The following is a 26,450-nucleotide window of genomic DNA, read 5'->3' on the forward strand; positions in this document are numbered from 1 at the left end:
GTGTACCTCATTGCTCAGGTGCTCCTCAGGGCCCCCTTTTTTTCCCCTAATTTGATATGATTGATAACAATATCCATTTAAAAACATTTCTTAACATTCTCCGTAAAAATAGAAACAACTTTTGTCAATTAGCTTAAGTTTCTTTCTCTGGCAAACAATACACAAGAATTTAGAAAACATGAATCCACTAGGAACTAAAGCAAAACTAAAAAGAATTCCCTGTTGAATTATGTACCACTAGCTCCATTATAACTGGGACTGGCCAGTTTGGGGCATGATGTAATGGTCCTGGAAAAACAATATCTCCTTTCAAGTTCACACATTGTGAGACTGTCATTGTGTGGGAACATTGGGATGAAGCTATCAAGTGGAAACTCAACAGATAGAAGGGAACTTTACTCCAGTGGGACAAAACCCCCATCTTTGAAGACTAACAGCTTCATCAAGTGCACCTGATAAAGGCATTCCTTCCGTTCTTTGTTTCCTTTTCATTTCATCCTTTAAATTAGTCAAATGATGTCACACAAGTACGACTCTGGTGGGATTCAAACCCACAACCTTTGAATGTCCTCATACACCTAGAAGTCCAATGCGCTATCCATTGCGCCACAGAGCCCGGGTAAACCTCAATGCTCAGCAGTACCTCAGTACTCAGGTATACCTCATTGCTCAGGTGCTCCTCCGGGCCCTCTTTTTTTTCCTAATTTGCCATGATTGATAACCATATCCATTAAAAACATTTCTTAACATTCTCCGCAGAAATAGAAAAAACTTTTGTCAATTAGCTTAAGTTTCTTTCTCTGGCAAACAATACACAAGAATTTAGAACACATGAATCCACTAGGAACTAAAGCAAAACTAAAAAGAATTCCCTGTTGAATTATGTACCACTAGCTCCATTATCACTGGGACTGGCCAGTTTGGGGCATGATGGAGTGGACTTGGAAAAACAATATCTTGTTTTAAGTTCACATATCGTGAGACTGTCATTGTGTGGGAACATTGGGATGAAGCTATCAAGTGGAAACTCAACAGATAGAAGGGAACTTTACTCCAGTGGGACAAAACCCCCATCTTTGAAGACTAACAGCTTCATCAAGTGCACCTGATAAAGGCATTCCTTCCATTCTTTGTTTCCTTTTCATCCTTTAAATTAGTCAAATGATGTCACATAAGTACAACTCTGGTGGGATTCGAACCCACAACCTTTGAATGTCCTCATACAACTAGAAGTCCAATGCGCTATCCATTGCGCCACAGAGCCCAGGTATACCTCATTGCTCAGGAGTACCTCAGTTCTAAGGTATACCTCATTGCTCAGGTGCTCCTCCGGGCCCTCTTCTTTTTTTTTCCTAATTTGCCATGATTGATAACCATATCCATTAAAAACATTTCTTAACATTCTCCGTAAAAATAGAAACAACTTTTGTCAATTAGCTTAAGTTTCTTTCTCTGGCAAACAATACACAAGAATTTAGAAAACATGAATCCACTAGGAACTAAAGCAAAACTAAAAAGAATTCCCTGTTGAATTATGTACCACTAGCTCCATTATCACTGGGACTGGCCAGTTTGGGGCATGATGTAATGGTCCTGGAAAAACAATATCTCCTTTCAAGTTCACACATTGTGAGACTGTCATTGTGTGGGAACATTGGGATGAAGCTATCAAGTGGAAACTCAACAGATAGAAGGGAACTTTACTCCAGTGGGACAAAACCCCCATCTTTGAAGACTAACAGCTTCATCAAGTGCACCTGATGAAGGCATTCCTTCCATTCTTTGTTTCCTTTTCATTTCATCCTTTAAATTAGTCAAATGATGTCACATAAGTACAACTCTGGTGGGATTCGAACCCACAAACTTTGAATGTCCTCATACACCTAGAAGTCCAATGCGCTATCCCTTGCGCCACAGAGCCCAGGTATACCTCAACGCTCAGGAGTACCTCAGTATTCAGGTGTACCTCAGTGCTCAGGTGCTCCTCAGGGCCCTCTTTTTTCCCCCTAATTTGATATGATTGATAACACTATCCATTTAAAAGCATTTCTTAACATTCTCCGTAGAAATAGAAACAACTTTTGTCAATTAGCTTAACTTTCTTTCTCTGGCAAACAATACACAAGAATTTAGAAGTCATGAATTCACTGGGAACTAAAGCAAAAATAAAAAGAATTCCCTGTTGAATTATGTACCACTAGATCAATTATCACTGGGACTGGCCAGTTTGGGGCATGATGGAATGGTCCTGGAAAAACAATATCTCGTTTCAAGTTCACACATCGTGAGACTGTCATTGTGTGGGAACATTGGGATGAAGCTATCAAGTGGAAACTCAACAGATAGAGGGGAAATTTACTCCAGTGGGACAAAACCCCCATCTTTGAAGACTAACAGCTTCATCAAGTGCACCTGATAAAGGCATTCCTTCCATTCTTTGTTTCCTTTTCATTTCATCCTTTAAATTAGTCAAATGATGTCGCACAAGTACGACTCTGGTGGGATTCGAACCCACAACCTTTGAATGTCCTCATACACCTAGAAGTCCAATGCGCTATCCATTGCGCCACAGAGCACAGGTATACCTCAATGCTCAGGAGTACCTCAGTACTCAGGTGTACCTCAGTGCTCAGGTGCTCCTCAGGGCCCTCTTTTTTTCACCTAATTTGATATGATTGATAACAATATCCATTTAAAAACATTTCTTAACATTCTCCGTAGAAATAGAAACAACTTTTGTCAATTAGCTTAACTTTCTTTCTCTGGCAAACAATACACAAGAATTTAGAAGTCATGAATCCACTGGGAACTAAAGCAAAAATAAAAAGAATTCCCTGTTGAATTATGTACCACTAGATCAATTATCACTGGGACTGGCCAGTTTGGGGCATGATGGAATGGTCCTGGAAAAACAATATCTCGTTTCAAGTTCACACATCGTGAGACTGTCATTGTGTGGGAACATTGGGATGAAGCTATCAAGTGGAAACTCAACAGATAGAAGGGAAATTTACTCCAGTGGGACAAAACCCCCATCTTTGAAGACTAACAGCTTCATCAAGTGCACCTGATAAAGGCATTCCTTCCATTCTTTGTTTCCTTTTCATCATTTAAATTAGTCAAATGATGTCACATAAGTACGACTCTGGTGGGATTCGAACCCACAACCTTTGAATGTCCTCATACACCTAGAAGTCCAATGCGCTATCCATTGCGCCACAGAGCACAGGTATACCTCAATGCTCAGGAGTACCTCAGTACTCAGGTGTACCTCAGTGCTCAGGTGCTCCTCAGGGCCCTCTTTTTTTCCCCTAATTTGATATGATTGATAACAATATCCATTTAAAAACATTTCTTAACATTCTCCGTAGAAATAGAAACAACTTTTGTCAATTAGCTTAACTTTCTTTCTCTGGCAAACAATACACAAGAATTTAGAAGTCATGAATCCACTGGGAACTAAAGCAAAAATAAAAAGAATTCCCTGTTGAATTATGTACCACTAGATCAATTATCACTGGGACTGGCCAGTTTGGAGCATGATGGAATGGTCCTGGAAAAACAATATCTCGTTTCAAGTTCACACATTGTGAGACTGTCATTGTGTGGGAACATTGGGATGAAGCTATCAAGTGGAAACTCAACAGATAGAAGGGAAATTTACTCCAGTGGGACAAAACCCCCATCTTTGAAGACTAACAGCTTCATCAAGTGCACCTGATAAAGGCATTCCTTCCATTCTTTGTTTCCTTTTCATTCTTTAAATTAGTCAAATGATGTCGCACAAGTACGACTCTGGTGGGATTCGAACCCACAACCTTTGAATGTCCTCATACAACTAGAAGTCCAATGCGCTATCCATTGCGCCACAGAGCCCAGGTATACCTCAATGCTCAGGAGTACCTCAGTTCTCAGGTATACCTCATTGCTCAGGTGCTCCTCCGGGCCCTCTTTTTTTTTTTCCTAATTTGCCATGATTGATAACCATATCCATTAAAAACATTTCTTAACATTCTCCGTAAAAATAGAAACAACTTTTGTCAATTAGCTTAAGTTTCTTTCTCTGGCAAACAATACACAAGAATTTAGAAAACATGAATCCACTAGGAACTAAAGCAAAACTAAAAAGAATTCCCTGTTGAATTATGTACCACTAGCTCCATTATCACTGGGACTGGCCAGTTTGGGGCATGATGTAATGGTCCTGGAAAAACAATATCTCCTTTCAAGTTCACACATTGTGATACTGTCATTGTGTGGGAACATTGGGATGAAGCTATCAAGTGGAAACTCAACAGATAGTTTAAAAGCATTTCTTAACATTCTCCGTAGAAATAGAAACAACTTTTGTCAATTAGCTTAACTTTCTTTCTCTGGCAAACAATACACAAGAATTTAGAAGTCATGAATCCACTGGGAACTAAAGCAAAAATAAAAAGAATTCCCTGTTGAATTATGTACCACTAGATCAATTATCACTGGGACTGGCCAGTTTGGGGCATGATGGAATGGTCCTGGAAAAACAATATCTCGTTTCAAGTTCACACATCGTGAGACTGTCATTGTGTGGGAACATTGGGATGAAGCTATCAAGTGGAAACTCAACAGATAGAAGGGAAATTTACTCCTGTGGGACAAAACCCCCATCTTTGAAGACTAACAGCTTCATCAAGTGCACCTGATAAAGGCATTTCTTCCATTCTTTGTTTCCTTTTCATTTCATCCTTTAAATTAGTCAAATGATGTTGCACAAGTACGACTCTGGTGGGATTCGAACCCACAACCTTTGAATGTCCTCATACACCTAGAAGTCCAATGCGCTATCCATTGCGCCACAAAGCCCAGGTATACCTCAATGGTCAGGAGTACCTCAGTACTCAGGTGTACCTCATTGCTCAGGTGCTCCTCAGGGCCCCCTTTTTTTCCCCTAATTTGATATGATTGATAACAATATCCATTTAAAAACATTTCTTAACATTCTCCGTAAAAATAGAAACAACTTTTGTCAATTAGCTTAAGTTTCTTTCTCTGGCAAACAATACACAAGAATTTAGAAAACATGAATCCACTAGGAACTAAAGCAAAACTAAAAAGAATTCCCTGTTGAATTATGTACCACTAGCTCCATTATCACTGGGACTGGCCAGTTTGGGGCATGATGTAATGGTCCTGGAAAAACAATATCTCCTTTCAAGTTCACACATTGTGAGACTGTCATTGTGTGGGAACATTGGGATGAAGCTATCAAGTGGAAACTCAACAGATAGAAGGGAACTTTACTCCAGTGGGACAAAACCCCCATCTTTGAAGACTAACAGCTTCATCAAGTGCACCTGATAAAGGCATTCCTTCCATTCTTTGTTTCCTTTTCATTTCATCCTTTAAATTAGTCAAATGATGTCACACAAGTACGACTCTGGTGGGATTCAAACCCACAACCTTTGAATGTCCTCATACACCTAGAAGTCCAATGCGCTATCCATTGCGCCACAGAGCCCGGGTAAACCTCAATGCTCAGCAGTACCTCAGTACTCAGGTATACCTCATTGCTCAGGTGCTCCTCCGGGCCCTCTTTTTTTTTCCTAATTTGCCATGATTGATAACCATATCCATTAAAAACATTTCTTAACATTCTCCGCAGAAATAGAAAAAACTTTTGTCAATTAGCTTAAGTTTCTTTCTCTGGCAAACAATACACAAGAATTTAGAACACATGAATCCACTAGGAACTAAAGCAAAACTAAAAAGAATTCCCTGTTGAATTATGTACCACTAGCTCCATTATCACTGGGACTGGCCAGTTTGGGGCATGATGGAGTGGACTTGGAAAAACAATATCTTGTTTTAAGTTCACATATCGTGAGACTGTCATTGTGTGGGAACATTGGGATGAAGCTATCAAGTGGAAACTCAACAGATAGAAGGGAACTTTACTCCAGTGGGACAAAACCCCCATCTTTGAAGACTAACAGCTTCATCAAGTGCACCTGATAAAGGCATTCCTTCCATTCTTTGTTTCCTTTTCATCCTTTAAATTAGTCAAATGATGTCACATAAGTACAACACTGGTGGGATTCGAACCCACAACCTTTGAATGTCCTCATACAACTAGAAGTCCAATGCGCTATCCATTGCGCCACAGAGCCCAGGTATACCTCATTGCTCAGGAGTACCTCAGTTCTCAGGTATACCTCATTGCTCAGGTGCTCCTCCGGGCCCTCTTCTTTTTTTTTTCCTAATTTGCCATGATTGATAACCATATCCATTAAAAACATTTCTTAACATTCTCCGTAAAAATAGAAACAACTTTTGTCAATTAGCTTAAGTTTCTTTCTCTGGCAAACAATACACAAGAATTTAGAAAACATGAATCCACTAGGAACTAAAGCAAAACTAAAAAGAATTCCCTGTTGAATTATGTACCACTAGCTCCATTATCACTGGGACTGGCCAGTTTGGGGCATGATGTAATGGTCCTGGAAAAACAATATCTCCTTTCAAGTTCACACATTGTGAGACTGTCATTGTGTGGGAACATTGGGATGAAGCTATCAAGTGGAAACTCAACAGATAGAAGGGAACTTTACTCCAGTGGGACAAAACCCCCATCTTTGAAGACTAACAGCTTCATCAAGTGCACCTGATGAAGGCATTCCTTCCATTCTTTGTTTCCTTTTCATTTCATCCTTTAAATTAGTCAAATGATGTCACATAAGTACGACTCTGGTGGGATTCGAACCCACAAACTTTGAATGTCCTCATACACCTAGAAGTCCAATGCGCTATCCCTTGCGCCACAGAGCCCAGGTATACCTCAACGCTCAGGAGTACCTCAGTATTCAGGTGTACCTCAGTGCTCAGGTGCTCCTCAGGGCCCTCTTTTTTCCCCCTAATTTGATATGATTGATAACACTATCCATTTAAAAGCATTTCTTAACATTCTCCGTAGAAATAGAAACAACTTTTGTCAATTAGCTTAACTTTCTTTCTCTGGCAAACAATACACAAGAATTTAGAAGTCATGAATCCACTGGGAACTAAAGCAAAAATAAAAAGAATTCCCTGTTGAATTATGTACCACTAGATCAATTATCACTGGGACTGGCCAGTTTGGGGCATGATGGAATGGTCCTGGAAAAACAATATCTCGTTTCAAGTTCACACATCGTGAGACTGTCATTGTGTGGGAACATTGGGATGAAGCTATCAAGTGGAAACTCAACAGATAGAGGGGAAATTTACTCCAGTGGGACAAAACCCCCATCTTTGAAGACTAACAGCTTCATCAAGTGCACCTGATAAAGGCATTCCTTCCATTCTTTGTTTCCTTTTCATTTCATCCTTTAAATTAGTCAAATGATGTCGCACAAGTACGACTCTGGTGGGATTCGAACCCACAACCTTTGAATGTCCTCATACACCTAGAAGTCCAATGCGCTATCCATTGCGCCACAGAGCACAGGTATACCTCAATGCTCAGGAGTACCTCAGTACTCAGGTGTACCTCAGTGCTCAGGTGCTCCTCAGGGCCCTCTTTTTTCCCCCTAATTTGATATGATTGATAACACTATCCATTTAAAAGCATTTCTTAACATTCTCCGTAGAAATAGAAACAACTTTTGTCAATTAGCTTAACTTTCTTTCTCTGGCAAACAATACACAAGAATTTAGAAGTCATGAATCCACTGGGAACTAAAGCAAAAATAAAAAGAATTCCCTGTTGAATTATGTACCACTAGATCAATTATCACTGGGACTGGCCAGTTTGGGGCATGATGGAATGGTCCTGGAAAAACAATATCTCGTTTCAAGTTCACACATCGTGAGACTGTCATTGTGTGGGAACATTGGGATGAAGCTATCAAGTGGAAACTCAACAGATAGAGGGGAAATTTACTCCAGTGGGACAAAACCCCCATCTTTGAAGACTAACAGCTTCATCAAGTGCACCTGATAAAGGCATTCCTTCCATTCTTTGTTTCCTTTTCATTTCATCCTTTAAATTAGTCAAATGATGTCGCACAAGTACGACTCTGGTGGGATTCGAACCCACAACCTTTGAATGTCCTCATACACCTAGAAGTCCAATGCGCTATCCATTGCGCCACAGAGCACAGGTATACCTCAATGCTCAGGAGTACCTCAGTACTCAGGTGTACCTCAGTGCTCAGGTGCTCCTCAGGGCCCTCTTTTTTTCCCCTAATTTGATATGATTGATAACAATATCCATTTAAAAACATTTCTTAACATTCTCCGTAGAAATAGAAACAACTTTTGTCAATTAGCTTAACTTTCTTTCTCTGGCAAACAATACACAAGAATTTAGAAGTCATGAATCCACTGGGAACTAAAGCAAAAATAAAAAGAATTCCCTGTTGAATTATGTACCACTAGATCAATTATCACTGGGACTGGCCAGTTTGGGGCATGATGGAATGGTCCTGGAAAAACAATATCTCGTTTCAAGTTCACACATCGTGAGACTGTCATTGTGTGGGAACATTGGGATGAAGCTATCAAGTGGAAACTCAACAGATAGAAGGGAAATTTACTCCAGTGGGACAAAACCCCCATCTTTGAAGACTAACAGCTTCATCAAGTGCACCTGATAAAGGCATTCCTTCCATTCTTTGTTTCCTTTTCATCATTTAAATTAGTCAAATGATGTCACATAAGTACGACTCTGGTGGGATTCGAACCCACAACCTTTGAATGTCCTCATACACTTAGAAGTCCAATGCGCTATCCATTGCGCCACAGAGCCCAGGTATACCTCAATGCTCAGGAGTACCTCAGTACTCAGGTGTACCTCAGTGCTCAGGTGCTCCTCAGGGCCCTCTTTTTTTCCTCTAATTTGATATGATTGATAACAATATCCATTTAAAAACATTTCTTAACATTCTCCGTAGAAATAGAAACAACTTTTGTCAATTAGCTTAACTTTCTTTCTCTGGCAAACAATACACAATAATTTAGAACACATGAATCCACTGGGAACTAAAGCAAAACTAAAAAGAATTCCCTGTTGAATTATGTACCACTAGCTCCATTATCACTGGGACTGGCCAGTTTGGGGCATGATGGAGTGGTCCTGGAAAAACAATATCTCGTTTTAAGTTCACATATCGTGAGACTGTCAATGTGTGGGAGCATTGGGATGAAGCTATCAAGTGGAAACTCAACAGATAGAAGGGAACTTTACTGCAGTGGGACAAAACCCCAATCTTTGAAGACTAACAGCTTCATCAAATGCACCTGATAAAGGCATTCCTTCCATTCTTTGTTTCCTTTTCATCCTTTAAATTAGTCAAATGATGTCACATAAGTACGACGCTGGTGGGATTCGAACCCACAACCTTTGAATGTCCTCATACACCTAGAAGTCCAATGCGCTATCCATTGCGCCACAGAGCCCAGGTATACCTCAATGCTCAGGAGTACCTCAGTACTCAGGTATACCTCATTGCTCAGGTGCTCCTCCGGGCCCTCTTTTTTTTCCTAATTTGCCATGATTGATAACCATATCCATTAAAAACATTTCTTAACATTCTCCGTAAAAATAGAAACAACTTTTGTCAATTAGCTTAAGTTTCTTTCTCTGGCAAACAATACACAAGAATTTAGAACACATGAATCCACTAGGAACTAAAGCAAAACTAAAAAGAATTCCCTGTTGAATTATGTACCACTAGCTCCATTATCACTGGGACTGGCCAGTTTGGGGCATGATGTAATGGTCCTGGAAAAACAATATCTCCTTTCAAGTTCACACATCGTGAGACTGTCATTGTGTGGGAACATTGGGATGAAGCTATCAAGTGGAAACTCAACAGATAGAAGGGAACTTTACTCCAGTGGGACAAAACCCCCATCTTTGAAGACTAACAGCTTCATCAAGTGCACCTGATAAAGGCATTCCTTCCATTCTTTGTTTCCTTTTCATCCTTTAAATTAGTCAAATGATGTCACATAAGTACGACTCTGGTGGGATTCGAACCCACAACCTTTGAATGTCCTCATACACCTAGAAGTCCAATGCGCTATCCATTGCGCCACAGAGCCCAGGTATACCTCAATGCTCAGGAGTACCTCAGTACTCAGGTGTACCTCAGTGCTCAGGTGCTCCTCAGGGCCCTCTTTTTTTCCCCTAATTTGATATGATTGATAACAATATCCATTTAAAAACATTTCTTAACATTCTCCGTAGAAATAGAAACAACTTTTGTCAATTAGCTTAACTTTCTTTCTCTGGCAAACAATATACAAGAATTTAGAACACATGAATCCACTGGGAACTAAAGCAAAACTAAAAAGAATTCCCTGTTGAATTATGTACCACTAGCTCCATTATCACTGGGACTGGCCAGTTTGGGGCATGATGGAGTGGTCCTGGAAAAACAATATCTCGTTTTAAGTTCACATATCGTGAGACTGTCAATGTGTGGGAACATTGGGATGAAGCTATCAAGTGGAAACTCAACAGATAGAAGGGAACTTTACTGCAGTGGGACAAAACCCCAATCTTTGAAGACTAACAGCTTCATCAAATGCACCTGATAAAGGCATTCCTTCCATTCTTTGTTTCCTTTTCATTTCATCCTTTAAATTAGTCAAATGATGTCACATAAGTACAACCCTGGTGGGATTCGAACCCACTACCCTTGAATGTCCTCATACACCTAGAAGTCAATGCTCTAACTATTGCGCCACAGAGCCCAGGTATTCCTCAATGCTCAGGAGTACCTCAGTACTCAGGTGTACCTCAGTGCTCAGGTGCTCCTCAGTGCCCTCTTTTTTTCCCCTAATTTGATATGATTGATAACAATATCCATTTAAAAACATTTCTTAACATTCTCCGTAGAAATAGAAACAACTTTTGTCAATTAGCTTAACTTTCTTTCTCTGGCAAATAATACACTAGAATTTATTGTATTCCTTCCATTCTTTGTTTCCTTTTCATTTCATCCTTTAAATTAGTCAAATGATGTCGCACAAGTACGACTCTGGTGGGATTCGAACCCACAAACTTTGAATGTCCTCATACACCTAGAAGTCCAATGCGCTATCCATTGCGCCACAGAGCCCAGGTATAGCTCAATGCTCAGGAGTACCTCAGTACTCAGGTATACCTCATTGCTCAGGTGCTCCTCCGGGCCCTCTTTTTTTTCCTAATTTGCCATGATTGATAACCATATCCATTAAAAACATTTCTTAACATTCTCTGCAGAAATAGAAAAAACTTTTGTCAATTAGCTTAAGTTTCTTTCTCTGGCAAACAATACACAAGAATTTAGAACACATGAATCCACTAGGAACTAAAGCAAAACTAAAAAGAATTCCCTGTTGAATTATGTACCACTAGCTCCATTATCACTGGGACTGGCCAGTTTGGGGCATGATGGAGTGGTCCTGGAAAAACAATATCTCGTTTTAAGTTCACATATCGTGAGACTGTCAATGTGTGGGAACATTGGGATGAAGCTATCAAGTGGAAACTCAACAGATAGAAGGGAACTTTACTCCAGTGGGACAAAACACCCATCTTTGAAGACTGACAGCTTCATCAAGTGCACCTGATAAAGGCATTCCTTCCATTCTTTGTTTCCTTTTCATCCTTTAAATTAGTCAAATGATGTCACATAAGTACTACTCTGGTGGGATTCGAACCCACAACCTTTGAATGTCCTCATACACCTAGAAGTCAAATGCGCTATCTATTGCGCCACAGAGCCCAGGTATACCTCAATGCTCAGGAGTACCTCAGTTCTCAGGTATACCTCATTGCTCAGGTGCTCCTCCGGGCCCTCTTTTTTTTTTTTCCTAATTTGCCATGATTGATAACCATATCCATTAAAAACATTTCTTAACATTCTCCGTAAAAATAGAAACAACTTTTGTCAATTAGCTTAAGTTTCTTTCTCTGGCAAACAATACACAAGAATTTAGAACACATGAATCCACTAGGAACTAAAGCAAAACTAAAAAGAATTCCCTATTGAATTATTTACCACTAGCTCCATTATCACTGGGACTGGCCAGTTTGGGGCATGATGGAGTGGTCCTGGAAAAACAATATCTCGTTTTAAGTTCACATATCGTGAGACTGTCATTGTGTGGGAACATTGGGATGAAGCTATCAAGTGGAAACTCAACAGATAGAAGGGAACTTTACTCAAGTGGGACAAAACACCCATCTTTGAAGACTGACAGCTTCATCAAGTGCACCTGATAAAGGCATTCCTTCCATTCTTTGTTTCCTTTTCATCCTTTAAATTAGTCAAATGATGTCACATAAGTACGACTCTGGTGGGATTCGAACCCACAACCTTTGAATGTCCTCATACACCTAGAAGTCCAATGCGCTATCCATTGCGCCACAGAGCCCAGGTATACCTCAATGCTCAGGAGTACCTCAGTACTCAGGTGTACCTCAGTGCTCAGGTGCTCCTCAGGGCCCTCTTTTTTTCCCCTAATTTGATATGATTGATAACAATATCCATTTAAAAACATTTCTTAACATTCTCCGTAGAAATAGAAACAACTTTTGTCAATTAGCTTAACTTTCTTTCTCTGGCAAACAATATACAAGAATTTAGAACACATGAATCCACTGGGAACTAAAGCAAAACTAAAAAGAATTCCCTGTTGAATTATGTACCACTAGCTCCATTATCACTGGGACTGGCCAGTTTGGGGCATGATGGAGTGGTCCTGGAAAAACAATATCTCGTTTTAAGTTCACATATCGTGAGACTGTCAATGTGTGGGAACATTGGGATGAAGCTATCAAGTGGAAACTCAACAGATAGAAGGGAACTTTACTGCAGTGGGACAAAACCCCAATCTTTGAAGACTAACAGCTTCATCAAATGCACCTGATAAAGGCATTCCTTCCATTCTTTGTTTCCTTTTCATTTCATCCTTTAAATTAGTCAAATGATGTCACATAAGTACAACTCTGGTGGGATTCGAACCCACAACCCTTGAATGTCCTCATATACCTAGAAGTCCAATGCTCTAACCATTGCGCCACAGAGCCCAGGTATTCCTCAATGCTCAGGAGTACCTCAGTACTCAGGTGTACCTCAGTGCTCAGGTGCTCCTCAGTGCCCTCTTTTTTTCCCCTAATTTGATATGATTGATAACAATATCCATTTAAAAACATTTCTTAACATTCTCCGTAGAAATAGAAACAACTTTTGTCAATTAGCTTAACTTTCTTTCTCTGGCAAACAATACACTAGAATTTATTGTATTCCTTCCATTCTTTGTTTCCTTTTCATTTCATCCTTTAAATTAGTCAAATGATGTTGCACAAGTACGACTCTGGTGGGATTCGAACCCACAACCTTTGAATGTCCTCATACACCTAGAAGTCCAATGCACTATCCATTGCGCCACAGAGCACAGGTATAGCTCAATGCTCAGGAGTACCTCAGTACTCAGGTATACCTCATTGCTCAGGTGCTCCTCCGGGCCCTCTTTTTTTTCCTAATTTGCCATGATTGATAACCATATCCATTAAAAACATTTCTTAACATTCTCCGCAGAAATAGAAAAAACTTTTGTCAATTAGCTTAAGTTTCTTTCTCTGGCAAACAATACACAAGAATTTAGAACACATGAATCCACTAGGAACTAAAGCAAAACTAAAAAGAATTCCCTGTTGAATTATGTACCACTAGCTCCATTATCACTGGGACTGGCCAGTTTGGGGCATGATGGAATGGTCCTGGAAAAACAATATCTCGTTTCAAGTTCACACATCGTGAGACTGTCATTGTGTGGGAACATTGGGATGAAGCTATCAAGTGGAAACTCAACAGATAGAAGGGAAATTTACTCCAGTGGGACAAAACCCCCATCTTTGAAGACTAACAGCTTCATCAAGTGCACCTGATAAAGGCATTCCTTCCATTCTTTGTTTCCTTTTCATCATTTAAATTAGTCAAATGATGTCACATAAGTACGACTCTGGTGGGATTCGAACCCACAACCTTTGAATGTCCTCATACACCTAGAAGTCCAATGCGCTATCCATTGCCCCACAGAGCCCAGGTATACCTCAATGCTCAGGAGTACCTCAGTACTCAGGTGTACCTCAGTGCTCAGGTGCTCCTCAGGGCCCTCTTTTTTTCCTCTAATTTGATATGATTGATAACAATATCCATTTAAAAACATTTCTTAACATTCTCCGTAGAAATAGAAACAACTTTTGTCAATTAGCTTAACTTTCTTTCTCTGGCAAACAATACACAATAATTTAGAACACATGAATCCACTGGGAACTAAAGCAAAACTAAACAGAATTCCCTGTTGAATTATGTACCACTAGCTCCATTATCACTGGGACTGGCCAGTTTGGGGCATGATGGAGTGGTCCTGGAAAAACAATATCTCGTTTTAAGTTCACATATCGTGAGACTGTCAATGTGTGGGAACATTGGGATGAAGCTATCAAGTGGAAACTCAACAGATAGAAGGGAACTTTACTGCAGTGGGACAAAACCCCAATCTTTGAAGACTAACAGCTTCATCAAATGCACCTGATAAAGGCATTCCTTCCATTCTTTGTTTCCTTTTCATTCTTTAAATTAGTCAAATGATGTCACATAAGTACGACGCTGGTGGGATTCGAACCCACAACCTTTGAATGTCCTCATACACCTAGAAGTCTAATGCGCTATCCATTGCGCCACAGAGCCCAGGTATACCTCAATGCTCAGGAGTACCTCAGTACTCAGGTATACCTCATTGCTCAGGTGCTCCTCCGGGCCCTCTTTTTTTTCCTAATTTGCCATGATTGATAACCATATCCATTAAAAACATTTCTTAACATTCTCCGTAAAAATAGAAACAACTTTTGTCAATTAGCTTAAGTTTCTTTCTCTGGCAAACAATACACAAGAATTTAGAACACATGAATCCACTAGGAACTAAAGCAAAACTAAAAAGAATTCCCTGTTGAATTATGTACCACTAGCTCCATTATCACTGGGACTGGCCAGTTTGGGACATGATGTAATGGTCCTGGAAAAACAATATCTCCTTTCAAGTTCACACATCGTGAGACTGTCATTGTGTGGGAACATTGGGATGAAGCTATCAAGTGGAAACTCAACAGATAGAAGGGAACTTTACTCCAGTGGGACAAAACCCCCATCTTTGAAGACTAACAGCTTCATCAAGTGCACCTGATAAAGGCATTCCTTCCATTCTTTGTTTCCTTTTCATCCTTTAAATTAGTCAAATGATGTCACATAAGTACGACGCTGGTGGGATTCGAACCCACAACCTTTGAATGTCCTCATACACCTAGAAATCCAATGCGCTATCCATTGCGCCACAGAGCACAGGTATATCTCAATGCTCAGGAGTACCTCAGTACTCAGGTGTACCTCAGTGCTCAGGTGCTCCTCAGGGCCCTCTTTTTTTCTCCTAATTTGATATGATTGATAACAATATCCATTTAAAAACATTTCTTAACATTCTCCGTAGAAATAGAAACAACTTTTGTCAATTAGCTTAACTTTCTTTCTCTGGCAAACAATACACAAGAATTTAGAACACATGAATCCACTGGGAACTAAAGCAAAACTAAAAAGAATTCCCTATTGAATTATTTACCACTAGCTCCATTATCACTGGGACTGGCCAGTTTGGGGCATGATGGAGTGGTCCTGGAAAAACAATATCTCGTTTTAAGTTCACATATCGTGAGACTGTCATTGTGTGGGAACATTGGGATGAAGCTATCAAGTGGAAACTCAACAGATAGAAGGGAACTTTACTCAAGTGGGACAAAACACCCATCTTTGAAGACTGACAGCTTCATCAAGTGCACCTGATAAAGGCATTCCTTCCATTCTTTGTTTCCTTTTCATCCTTTAAATTAGTCAAATGATGTCACATAAGTACGACTCTGGTGGGATTCGAACCCACAACCTTTGAATGTCCTCATACACCTAGAAGTCCAATGCGCTATCCATTGCGCCACAGAGCCCAGGTATACCTCAATGCTCAGGAGTACCTCAGTACTCAGGTGTACCTCAGTGCTCAGGTGCTCCTCAGGGCCCTCTTTTTTTCCCCTAATTTGATATGATTGATAACAATATCCATTTAAAAACATTTCTTAACATTCTCCGTAGAAATAGAAACAACTTTTGTCAATTAGCTTAACTTTCTTTCTCTGGCAAACAATATACAAGAATTTAGAACACATGAATCCACTGGGAACTAAAGCAAAACTAAAAAGAATTCCCTGTTGAATTATGTACCACTAGCTCCATTATCACTGGGACTGGCCAGTTTGGGGCATGATGGAGTGGTCCTGGAAAAACAATATCTCGTTTTAAGTTCACATATCGTGAGACTGTCAATGTGTGGGAACATTGGGATGAAGCTATCAAGTGGAAACTCAACAGATAGAAGGGAACTTTACTGCAGTGGGACAAAACCCCAATCTTAGAAGACTAACAGCTTCATCAAATGCACCTGATAAAGGCATTCCTTCCATTCTTTGTTTCCTTTTCATTTCATCCTTTAAATTAGTCAAATGATGTCACATAAGTACAACTCTGGTGGGATTCGAACCCACAACCCTTGAATGTCCTCATATACCTAGAAGTCCAATGCTCTAACCATTGCGCCACAGAGCCCAGGTATTCCTCAATGCTCAGGAGTACCTCAGTACTCAGGTGTACCTCAGTGCTCAGGTGCTCCTCAGTGCCCTCTTTTTTTCCCCAGTGGGACAAAACCCCCATCTTTGAAGACTAACAGCTTCATCAAGTGCACCTGATAAAGGAATTCCTTCCATTCTTTGTTTCCTTTTCATCCTTTAAATTAGTCAAATGATTTCACATAAGTACAACGCTGGTGGGATTCGAACCCACAACCTTTGAATGTCCTCATACACCTAGAAATCCAATGCGCTATCCATTGCGCCACAGAGCCCAGGTATACCTCAATGCTCAGGAGTACCTCAGTACTCAGGTGTACCTCAGTGCTCAGGTGCTCCTCAGGGCCCTCTTTTTTTCCCCTAATTTGCCATGATTGATAACCATATCCATTAAAAACATTTCTTAACATTCTCCGTAAAAATAGAAACAACTTTTGTCAATTAGCTTAAGTTTCTTTTTCTGGCAAACAATACACAAGAATTTAGAACACATGAATCCACTAGGAACTAAAGCAAAACTAAAAAGAATTCCCTGTTGAATTATGTACCACTAGCTCCATTATCACTTTGACTGGCCAGTTTGGGGCATGATGGAGTGGTCTTGGAAAAACAATATCTCATTTTAAGTTCACATATCGTGAGACTGTCATTGTGTGGGAACATTGGGATGAAGCTATCAAGTAGAAACTCAACAGATAGAAGGGAACTTTACTCCAGTGGGACAAAACCCCCATCTTTGAAGACTAACAGCTTCATCAAGTGCACCTGATAAAGGCATTCCTTCCATTCTTTGTTTCCTTTTCATCCTTTAAATTAGTCAAATGATGTCACATAAGTACGACTCTGGTGGGATTCGAACCCACAACCTTTGAATGTCCTCATACACCTAGAAGTCCAATGCGCTATCCATTGCTCCACAGAGCCCAGTTATACCTCAGTGCTCAGGAGTACCTCAGTACTCAGGTGTACCTCAGTGCTCAGGTGCTCCTCAGGGCCCTCTTTTTTTCCCCTAATTTGATATGCTTGATAACAATATCCATTTAAAAACATTTCTTAACATTCTCCGTAGAAAAAGAAACAACTTTTGTCAATTAGCTTAAGTTTCTTTCTCTGGCAAACAATACACAAGAATTTAGAACACATGAATCCACTAGGAACTAAAGCAAAACTAAAAAGAATTCCCTGTTGAATTATGTACCACTAGCTCAATTATCAATGGGACTGGCCAGTTTGGGGCATGATGGAGTGGTCTTGGAAAAACAATATCTCATTTTAAGTTCACATATCGTGAGACTGTCATTGTGTGGGAACATTGGGATGAAGCTATCAAGTGGAAACTCAACAGATAGAAGGGAACTTTACTCCAGTGGGACAAAATCCCCATCTTTGAAGACTAACAGCTTCATCAAGTGCACCTGATAAAGGCATTCCTTCCATTCTTTGTTTCCTTTTCATCCTTTAAATTAGTCAAATGATGTCACATAAGTACGACTCTGGTGGGATTCGAACCCACAAACTTTGAATGTCCTCATACACCTAGAAGTCCAATGCGCTATCCATTGCGCCACAGAGCCCAGGTATACCTCAATGCTCAGGAGTACCTCAGTACTCAGGTGTACCTCAGTGCTCAGGTGCTCCTCAGGGCCCTCTTTTTTTCCCCTAATTTGATATGCTTGATAACAATATCCATTTAAAAACATTTCTTAACATTCTCCGTAGAAAAAGAAACAACTTTTGTCAATTAGCTTAAGTTTCTTTCTCTGGCAAACAATACACAAGAATTTAGAACACATGAATCCACTAGGAACTAAAGCAAAACTAAAAAGAATTCCCTGTTGAATTATGTACCACTAGCTCCATTATCCCTGGGACTGGCCAGTTTGGGGCATGATGGAGTGGTCCTGGAAAAACAATATCTCATTTTAAGTTCACATATCGTGAGACTGTCAATGTGTGGGAACATTGGGATGAAGCTATCAAGTGGAAACTCAACAGATAGAAGGGAACTTTACTGCAGTGGGACAAAACCCCAATCTTTGAAGGCTAACAGCTTCATCAAATGCACCTGATAAAGGCATTCCTTCCATTCTTTATTTCCTTTTCATTTCATCCTTTAAATTAGTCAAATGATGTCACATAAGTACGACTCTGGTGGGATTCGAACTCACAACCTTTGAATGTCCTCATACACCTAGAAGTCCAATGCGCTATCCATTGCTCCACAGAGCCCAGGTATACCTCAGTGCTCAGGAGTACCTCAGTACTCAGGTGTACCTCAGTGCTCAGGTGCTCCTCAGGGCCCTCTTTTTTTCCCCTAATTTGATATGCTTGATAGCAATATCCATTTAAAAACATTTCTTAACATTCTCCGTAGAAAAAGAAACAACTTTTGTCAATTAGCTTAAGTTTCTTTCTCTGGCAAACAATACACAAGAATTTAGAACACATGAATCCACTAGGAACTAAAGCAAAACTAAAAAGAATTCCCTGTTGAATTATGTACCACTAGCTCAATTATCACTGGGACTGGCCAGTTTGGGGCATGATGGAGTGGTCTTGGAAAAACAATATCTCATTTTAAGTTCACATATCGTGAGACTGTCATTGTGTGGGAACATTGGGATGAAGCTATCAAGTGGAAACTCAACAGATAGAAGGGAACTTTACTCCAGTGGGACAAAACCCCCATCTTTGAAGACTAACAGCTTCATCAAGTGCACCTGATAAAGGCATTCCTTCCATTCTTTGTTTCCTTTTCATCCTTTAAATTAGTCAAATGATGTCACATAAGTACGACTCTGGTGGGATTCGAACCCACAACCTTTGAATGTCCTCATACACCTAGAAGTCCAATGCGCTATCCATTGCGCCACAGAGCCCAGGTATACCTCAATGCTCAGGAGTACCTCAGTACTCAGGTGTACCTCAGTGCTCAGGTGCTCCTCAGGGCCCTCTTTTTTTCCCCTAATTTGATATGATTGATAACAATATCCATTTAAAAACATTTCTTAACATTCTCCGTAGAAATAGAAACAACTTTTGTCAATTAGCTTAACTTTCTTTCTCTGGCAAACAATATACAAGAATTTAGAACACATGAATCCACTGGGAACTAAAGCAAAACTAAAAAGAATTCCCTGTTGAATTATGTACCACTAGCTCCATTATCACTGAGACTGGCCAGTTTGGGGCATGATGGAGTGGTCCTGGAAAAACAATATCTCGTTTTAAGTTCACATATCGTGAGACTGTCAATGTGTGGGAACATTGGGATGAAGCTATCAAGTGGAAACTCAACAGATAGAAGGGAACTTTACTGCAGTGGGACAAAACCCCAATCTTTGAAGACTAACAGCTTCATCAAATGCACCTGATAAAGGCATTCCTTCCATTCTTTGTTTCCTTTTCATTTCATCCTTTAAATTAGTCAAATGATGTCACATAAGTACAACTCTGGTGGGATTCGAACCCACAACCCTTGAATGTCCTCATACACCTATAAGTCCAATGCGCTATCCATTGCGCCACAGAGCCCAGGTATACCTCAATGCTCAGGAGTACCTCAGTACTCAGGTATACCTCATTGCTCAGGTGCTCCTCCGGGCCCTCTTTTTTTTCCTAATTTGCCATGATTGATAACCATATCCATTAAAAACATTTCTTAACATTCTCCGCAGAAATAGAAAAAACTTTTGTCAATTAGCTTAAGTTTCTTTCTCTGGCAAACAATACACAAGAATTTAGAACACATGAATCCACTAGGAACTAAAGCAAAACTAAAAAGAATTCCCTGTTGAATTATGTACCACTAGCTCCATTATCACTGGGACTGGCCAGTTTGGGGCATGATGGAGTGGTCTTGGAAAAACAATATCTCATTTTAAGTTCACATATCGTGAGACTGTCATTGTGTGGGAACATTGGGATGAAGCTATCAAGTGGAAACTCAACAGATAGAAGGGAACTTTACTCCAGTGGGACAAAACAACCATCTTTGAAGACTAACAGCTTCATCAAGTGCACCTGATAAAGGCATTCCTTCCATTCTTTGTTTCCTTTTCATCCTTTAAATTAGTCAAATGATGTCACATAAGTACAACTCTGGTGGGATTCGAACCCACAACCTTTGAATGTCCTCATACACCTAGAAGTCCAATGCGCTATCCATTGCATCACAGAGCCCAGGTATACCTCAATGCTCAGGAGTACCTCAGTATTCAGGTGTACCTCAGTGCTCAGGTGCTCCTCCGGGCCCTCTTTTTTTTCCTAATTTGCCATGATTGATAACCATATCCATTAAAAACATTTCTTAACATTCTCCGCAGAAATAGAAAAAACTTTTGTCAATTAGCTTAAGTTTCTTTCTCTGGCAAACAATACACAAGAATTTAGAACACATGAATCCACTAGGAACTAAAGCAAAACTAAAAAGAATTCCCTGTTGAATTATGTACCACTAGCTCCATTATCACTGGGACTGGCCAGTTTGGGGCATGATGGAGTGGTCTTGGAAAAACAATATCTCGTTTTAAGTTCACATATCGTGAGACTGTCATTGTGTGGGAACATTGGGTTGAAGCTATCAAGTGGAAACTCAACAGATAGAAGGGAACTTTACTCCAGTGGGACAAAACCCCCATCTTTGAAGGCTAACAGCTTCATCAAGTGCACCTGATAAAGGCATTCCTTCCATTCTTTGTTTCCTTTTCATCCTTTAAATTAGTCAAATGATGTCACATAAGTACGACTCTGGTAGGATTCAAACCCACAACCTTTGAATGTCCTCATACACCTAGAAGTCCAATGCGCTATCCATTGCTCCACAGAGCCCAGGTATACCTCAGTGCTCAGGAGTACCTCAGTACTCAGGTGTACCTCAGTGCTCAGGTGCTCCTCAGGGCCCTCTTTTTTTCCCCTAATTTGATATGCTTGATAACAATATCCATTTAAAAACATTTCTTAACATTCTCCGTAGAAAAAGAAACAACTTTTGTCAATTAGCTTAAGTTTCTTTCTCTGGCAAACAATACACAAGAATTTAGAACACATGAATCCACTAGGAACTAAAGCAAAACTAAAAAGAATTCCCTGTTGAATTATGTACCACTAGCTCCATTATCCCTGGGACTGGCCAGTTTGGGGCATGATGGAGTGGTCTTGGAAAAACAATATCTCGTTTTAAGTTCACATATCGTGAGACTGTCATTGTGTGGGAACATTGGGATGAAGCTATAAAGTGGAAACTCAACAGATAGAAGGGGACTTTACTCCAGTGGGACAAAACCCCCATCTTTGAAGACTAACAGCTTCATCAAGTGCACCTGATAAAGGCATTCCTTCCATTCTTTGTTTCCTTTTCATCCTTTAAATTAGTCAAATGATGTCACATAAGAACGACTCTGGTGGGATTCAAACCCACATCCTTTGAATATCCTTATACACCTAGAAGTCCAATGCGCTATCCATTGCGCCACAGAGCCAAGGTATACCTCAATGCTCAGGAGTACCTCAGTACTCAGGTGTACCTCAGTGCTCAGGTGCTCCTCAGGGCCCTCTTTTTTTCCCCTAATTTGATATGATTGATAACAATATCCATTTAAAAACATTTCTTAACATTCTCCGTAGAAATAGAAACAACTTTTGTCAATTAGCTTAACTTTCTTTCTCTGGCAAACAATACACAAGAATTTAGAAGTCATGAATCCACTGGGAACTAAAACAAAAATAAAAAGAATTCCGTGTTGAATTATGTACCACTAGATCAATTATCACTGGGACTGGCCAGCTTGGGGCATGATGGAATTGTCCTTGAAAAACAATATCTCGTTTCAAGTTCACACATCTTGAGACTGTCATTGTGTGGGAACATTGGGATGAAGCTATCAAGTGGAAACTCAACAGATAGAATGGAACTTTACTCCAGTGGGACAAAACCTCCATCTTTGAAGACTAACAGCTTCATCAAGTGCACCTGATAAAGGCATTCCTTCCATTCTTTGTTTCCTTTTCATTTCATCCTTTAAATTAGTCAAATGATGTCACATAAGTACTACTCTGGTGGGATTCAAACCCACAAACTTTGAATGTCCTCATACACCTAGAAGTCCAATGCGCTAGCCATTGCGCCACAGAGCCCAGGTATACCTCAATGCTCAGGAGTACCTCAGTACTCAGATGTACCTCAGTGCTCAGGTGCTCCTCAGGGCCCTCTTTTTTTCCCCTAATTTGATATGATTGATAACAATATCCATTTAAAAACATTTCTTAACATTCTCCGTAGAAATAGAAACAACTTTTGTCAATTAGCTTAACTTTCTTTCTCTGGCAAACAATACACAAGAATTTAGAAGTCATGAATCCACTGGGAACTAAAGCAAAAATAAAAAGAATTCCCTGTTGAATTATGTACCACTAGATCAATTATCACTGGGACTGGCCAGTTTGGGGCATGATGGAATGGTCCTTGAAAAACAATATCTCGTTTCAAGTTCACACATCGTGAGACTGTCATTGTGTGGGAACATTGGGATGAAGCTATCAAGTGGAAACTCAACAGATAGTAGGGAACTTTACTCCAGTGGGACAAAACCCCCATCTTTGAAGACTAAAAGCTTCATCAAGTTCACCTGATAAAGGCATTCCTTCCTTTCTTTGTTTCCTTTTCATCCTTTAAATTAGTCAAATGATGTCACATAAGTACAACTCTGGTGGGATTCGAACCCACAACCTTTGCATGTCCTCATACACCTAGAAGTCCAATGCGCTATCCATTGCGCCACAGAGCCCAGGTACACCTCAATGCTCAGGAGTACCTCAGTACTCAGGTATACCTCATTGCTCAGGTGCTCCTCAGGGCCCTCTTTTTTTCCCCTAATTTGCCATGATTGATAACAATATCCATTTAAAAACATTTCTTAACATTCTCCGTAAAAATAGAAACAACTTTTGTCAATTAGCTTAAGTTTCTTTCTCTGGCAAACAATACACAAGAATTTAGAACACATGAATCCACTAGGAACTAAAGCAAAACTAAAAAGAATTCCCTGTTGAATTATGTACCACTAGCTCCATTATCACTGGGACTGGCCAGTTTGGGGCATGATGGAGTGGTCCTGGAAAAACAATATCTCGTTTTAAGTTCTCACATCATGAGACTGTCATTGTGTGGGAACATTGGGATGAAGCTATCAAGTGGAAACTCCACAGTTAGAAGGGAACTTTACTCCAGTGGGACAAAACCCCCATCTTTGAAGACTAACAGCTTCATCAAGTTCACCTGATAGAGGCATTTCCTTCCCTTCTTTGTTTCCTTTTCATTTCATCCTTTAAATTAGTCAAATCGATGTCACATAAGTATGACCCTGGAGGGATTCGAATCCACAACCTTTGAATGGCTCCCTATACCACGTAATCAAACACACTATCAATTGGAACACAGAGCCGAAGTCCACCTCAGGGCCCTCTTTATTCCCTAATTTTCCCTAATTGGATTTTCCCTAGTAGTTCCCCCATAGCCATTTAATGACATTTCTTAACATTCTCCATAGAAATAACAAAACCTTTTGTCTGTTAGCTGAACTTTCTTTCTCTATCAAACATTACACAGAAATTGAGAAAACATGAATCCGCTATGAACTACAGGGAAAAACAAAGAATTCCCTGTTGATTTATGCACCACAAAATATTTTTTCATTAGCTATTCTTCAATGTGTTGCTTAAGACAAAGGGGATTAAGCGCTGGATCTTTGAAGATGAATCCATTTTGCTGTTATATTTCCTGGTGATCTTTTCTTCTAATTGCACCGCGGAGCCCACCCGCTGGTGACCTGTCATTGCCCTGGAAAGTCCTTAGATGACCAAAATCCACTGGCTTTGAAGACTAGCAGCTTCATCAAAGGCCATTGAATTGAAACATATGATCGCCTTTATTTTTTTGCAGCTTAACTTTAAATTTAGTCGAATGATGTCACGTAAGAGTGAATCTGTTAGGATTCAAACCAACAACCTTTGAATGCCTTCATTAACCTAGACGTCCAACACGATACCCATCTCACCACAGAGCCAATGGGGTCACCTTTCTCCATTGCCCCCCTCTTTTTTTTGTAATTTACCTAGCTATAGAGTCCTTGCAATCTAACCACATTTCTAACTATGGTGTTTCGAAAAAAGCTTATCTTGTGTCAATTAGCTATACCTTAATTCTCTGGCAAACTTGAATCAGCTGGAACTAGCAAATAATTTTTGTACCACTTCTATTTTAATGATTTCTTCCAGCAGGTGTTTACCACACATGATCTGTGATGTCTCCAGGACTCGTCAACAAACTAACCCTGACAGGCTTGAGTATTTGTTATTCTTTATCGACAGAACTGCAGAATATTGAAAGGGTGACACTGCAACTTTTAGGCACAGGGTGTAGTCCCATCAGTAGCCACAGGAGGGGAACACCAGCAAGCAGTTTTACAAACAGAGAGATAATCCAGTCCACAAACAGGATGCACATTATAAACCTGCAGGGTACAGAATAGGCCAGGCAAGATGGGCACAGAGACATGTGGATCGCCCAGGCTGTGCACAGTCATGGACCGTTATAACAACCACCTTCACCTATCCAAGTCACATAGGCATTTGCATGACACGGGACCAAAGCCAACCCTGCCCCTCAGTCTCACACTTCTGGCAGCTACTTCACCCACTTCCTTTTCCTGTGTGAAATCACTTCCAGGTCATATTTCCCTACCACTCCTCACTGAGATTGGCCAGTTTGGGGCATGATAGAATGGTCCTGTAGAAACAGTATCTCATTTCATGTTCTCATAGTGTGAGAGTGTCACTGCATGGGAACATTGGGATGAAGCTGCCAAAGGGCATTTTACCCATTTTACTTTGATAGAAATTTGCCAAATTCAATGGGAGTCCTTTTATTTGCTCTTACTGTCATGGTCTCTGGCAGGGAATTAACAATAGGGTAGCCCACCCAAAAAACTGTTGGGGGCTCAGAAATGTAGAGTGTCCAATGCTTTGAACAAATTGTTTAACCAGTATATGCTGAGTTTAGAAGTGTTTTATTTGAGCTCACCGCTGTATACATTGGGCCCAGGTGCACGCACCCCAGACTTTCAGCAAGGGGAGCCAAACACCAGAAAACTTCAAAAGAGGCTGGCACAAGCCTGGACCCACAAAGTAGTAAAGCTGGAGTCAGATAATAAAAGGGTTAAAAAGTTTACATTTTATTTTCCATAATTAAGAACTAGGCCTGACGCTTTTCGTGTCTACCAAAGACACTTACTCATAGGCTAAACATTAAACAATGCATACATAGTATTTAAAAGCGAAATGGCCAATGGGAAACAAGTGGGCGGTGCTACCCGATGTGTCACTCAAAGAAAACATACAAGTCCTAAAATCCAATGGAATGGACACACCTCCCAGGCCAGAACACTACATGGATTATGTTAATTACAGAAGACAATATATTAATTATAATATGTAAAGTACAAAGTAAGTTAAAAAAGGGCAAAAAGAAAAAAGGGAAAAGAGGAATGACTATTATACATAGCAGGAAACATCAAAATCAAAATGTAAACCAAGGGGCTGCCTTTCTACCTAAGTGAAAGATCCATTTAGTCTCAATTTTTAATAACTCTGAATAGATATTCCCTCCCCTTATATTTGGAACTACTCTGTCTATACCAGTGAATATCAAAAAAGGAGGATGTCCTATGATTACATTCATCAAAGCATCTTGCCAATGGTGTTCATGATTCCTTAT

The 26,450-nt window shown here is 40.1% G+C and overlaps 7 non-coding genes across 7 annotated transcripts; all 7 read right to left on the minus strand.

Moving 5' to 3' along the window:
- Positions 1-3,790: 3,790 nt before the first annotated feature.
- trnar-ucu lies at positions 3,791-3,876 on the minus strand. The gene is given in 2 exon segments: positions 3,791-3,826; positions 3,840-3,876. It is a non-coding gene; the product is annotated as a tRNA-Arg (tRNA).
- A 4,802-nt stretch (positions 3,877-8,678) lies between these two features.
- Positions 8,679-8,764, minus strand: trnar-ucu. Its single transcript is given in 2 exon segments — positions 8,679-8,714; positions 8,728-8,764. It is a non-coding gene; the product is annotated as a tRNA-Arg (tRNA).
- A 1,212-nt stretch (positions 8,765-9,976) lies between these two features.
- Positions 9,977-10,062, minus strand: trnar-ucu. Its single transcript is given in 2 exon segments — positions 9,977-10,012; positions 10,026-10,062. It is a non-coding gene; the product is annotated as a tRNA-Arg (tRNA).
- Positions 10,063-12,298: 2,236 nt separating this feature from the next.
- trnar-ucu lies at positions 12,299-12,384 on the minus strand. Its single transcript is given in 2 exon segments — positions 12,299-12,334; positions 12,348-12,384. It is a non-coding gene; the product is annotated as a tRNA-Arg (tRNA).
- Positions 12,385-15,917: 3,533 nt separating this feature from the next.
- Positions 15,918-16,003, minus strand: trnar-ucu. Its single transcript is given in 2 exon segments — positions 15,918-15,953; positions 15,967-16,003. It is a non-coding gene; the product is annotated as a tRNA-Arg (tRNA).
- Positions 16,004-19,471: 3,468 nt separating this feature from the next.
- On the minus strand, positions 19,472-19,557 carry trnar-ucu. Its single transcript is given in 2 exon segments — positions 19,472-19,507; positions 19,521-19,557. It is a non-coding gene; the product is annotated as a tRNA-Arg (tRNA).
- Positions 19,558-20,126: 569 nt separating this feature from the next.
- Positions 20,127-20,212, minus strand: trnai-uau. Its single transcript is given in 2 exon segments — positions 20,127-20,162; positions 20,176-20,212. It is a non-coding gene; the product is annotated as a tRNA-Ile (tRNA).
- Between the last annotated feature and the right edge of the window lie 6,238 nt (positions 20,213-26,450).

The sequence above is a fragment of the Xenopus laevis genome, chromosome 9_10L (genome assembly GCF_017654675.1).
Source record: "Xenopus laevis strain J_2021 chromosome 9_10L, Xenopus_laevis_v10.1, whole genome shotgun sequence".
Lineage (NCBI taxonomy): Eukaryota > Metazoa > Chordata > Amphibia > Anura > Pipidae > Xenopus > Xenopus laevis.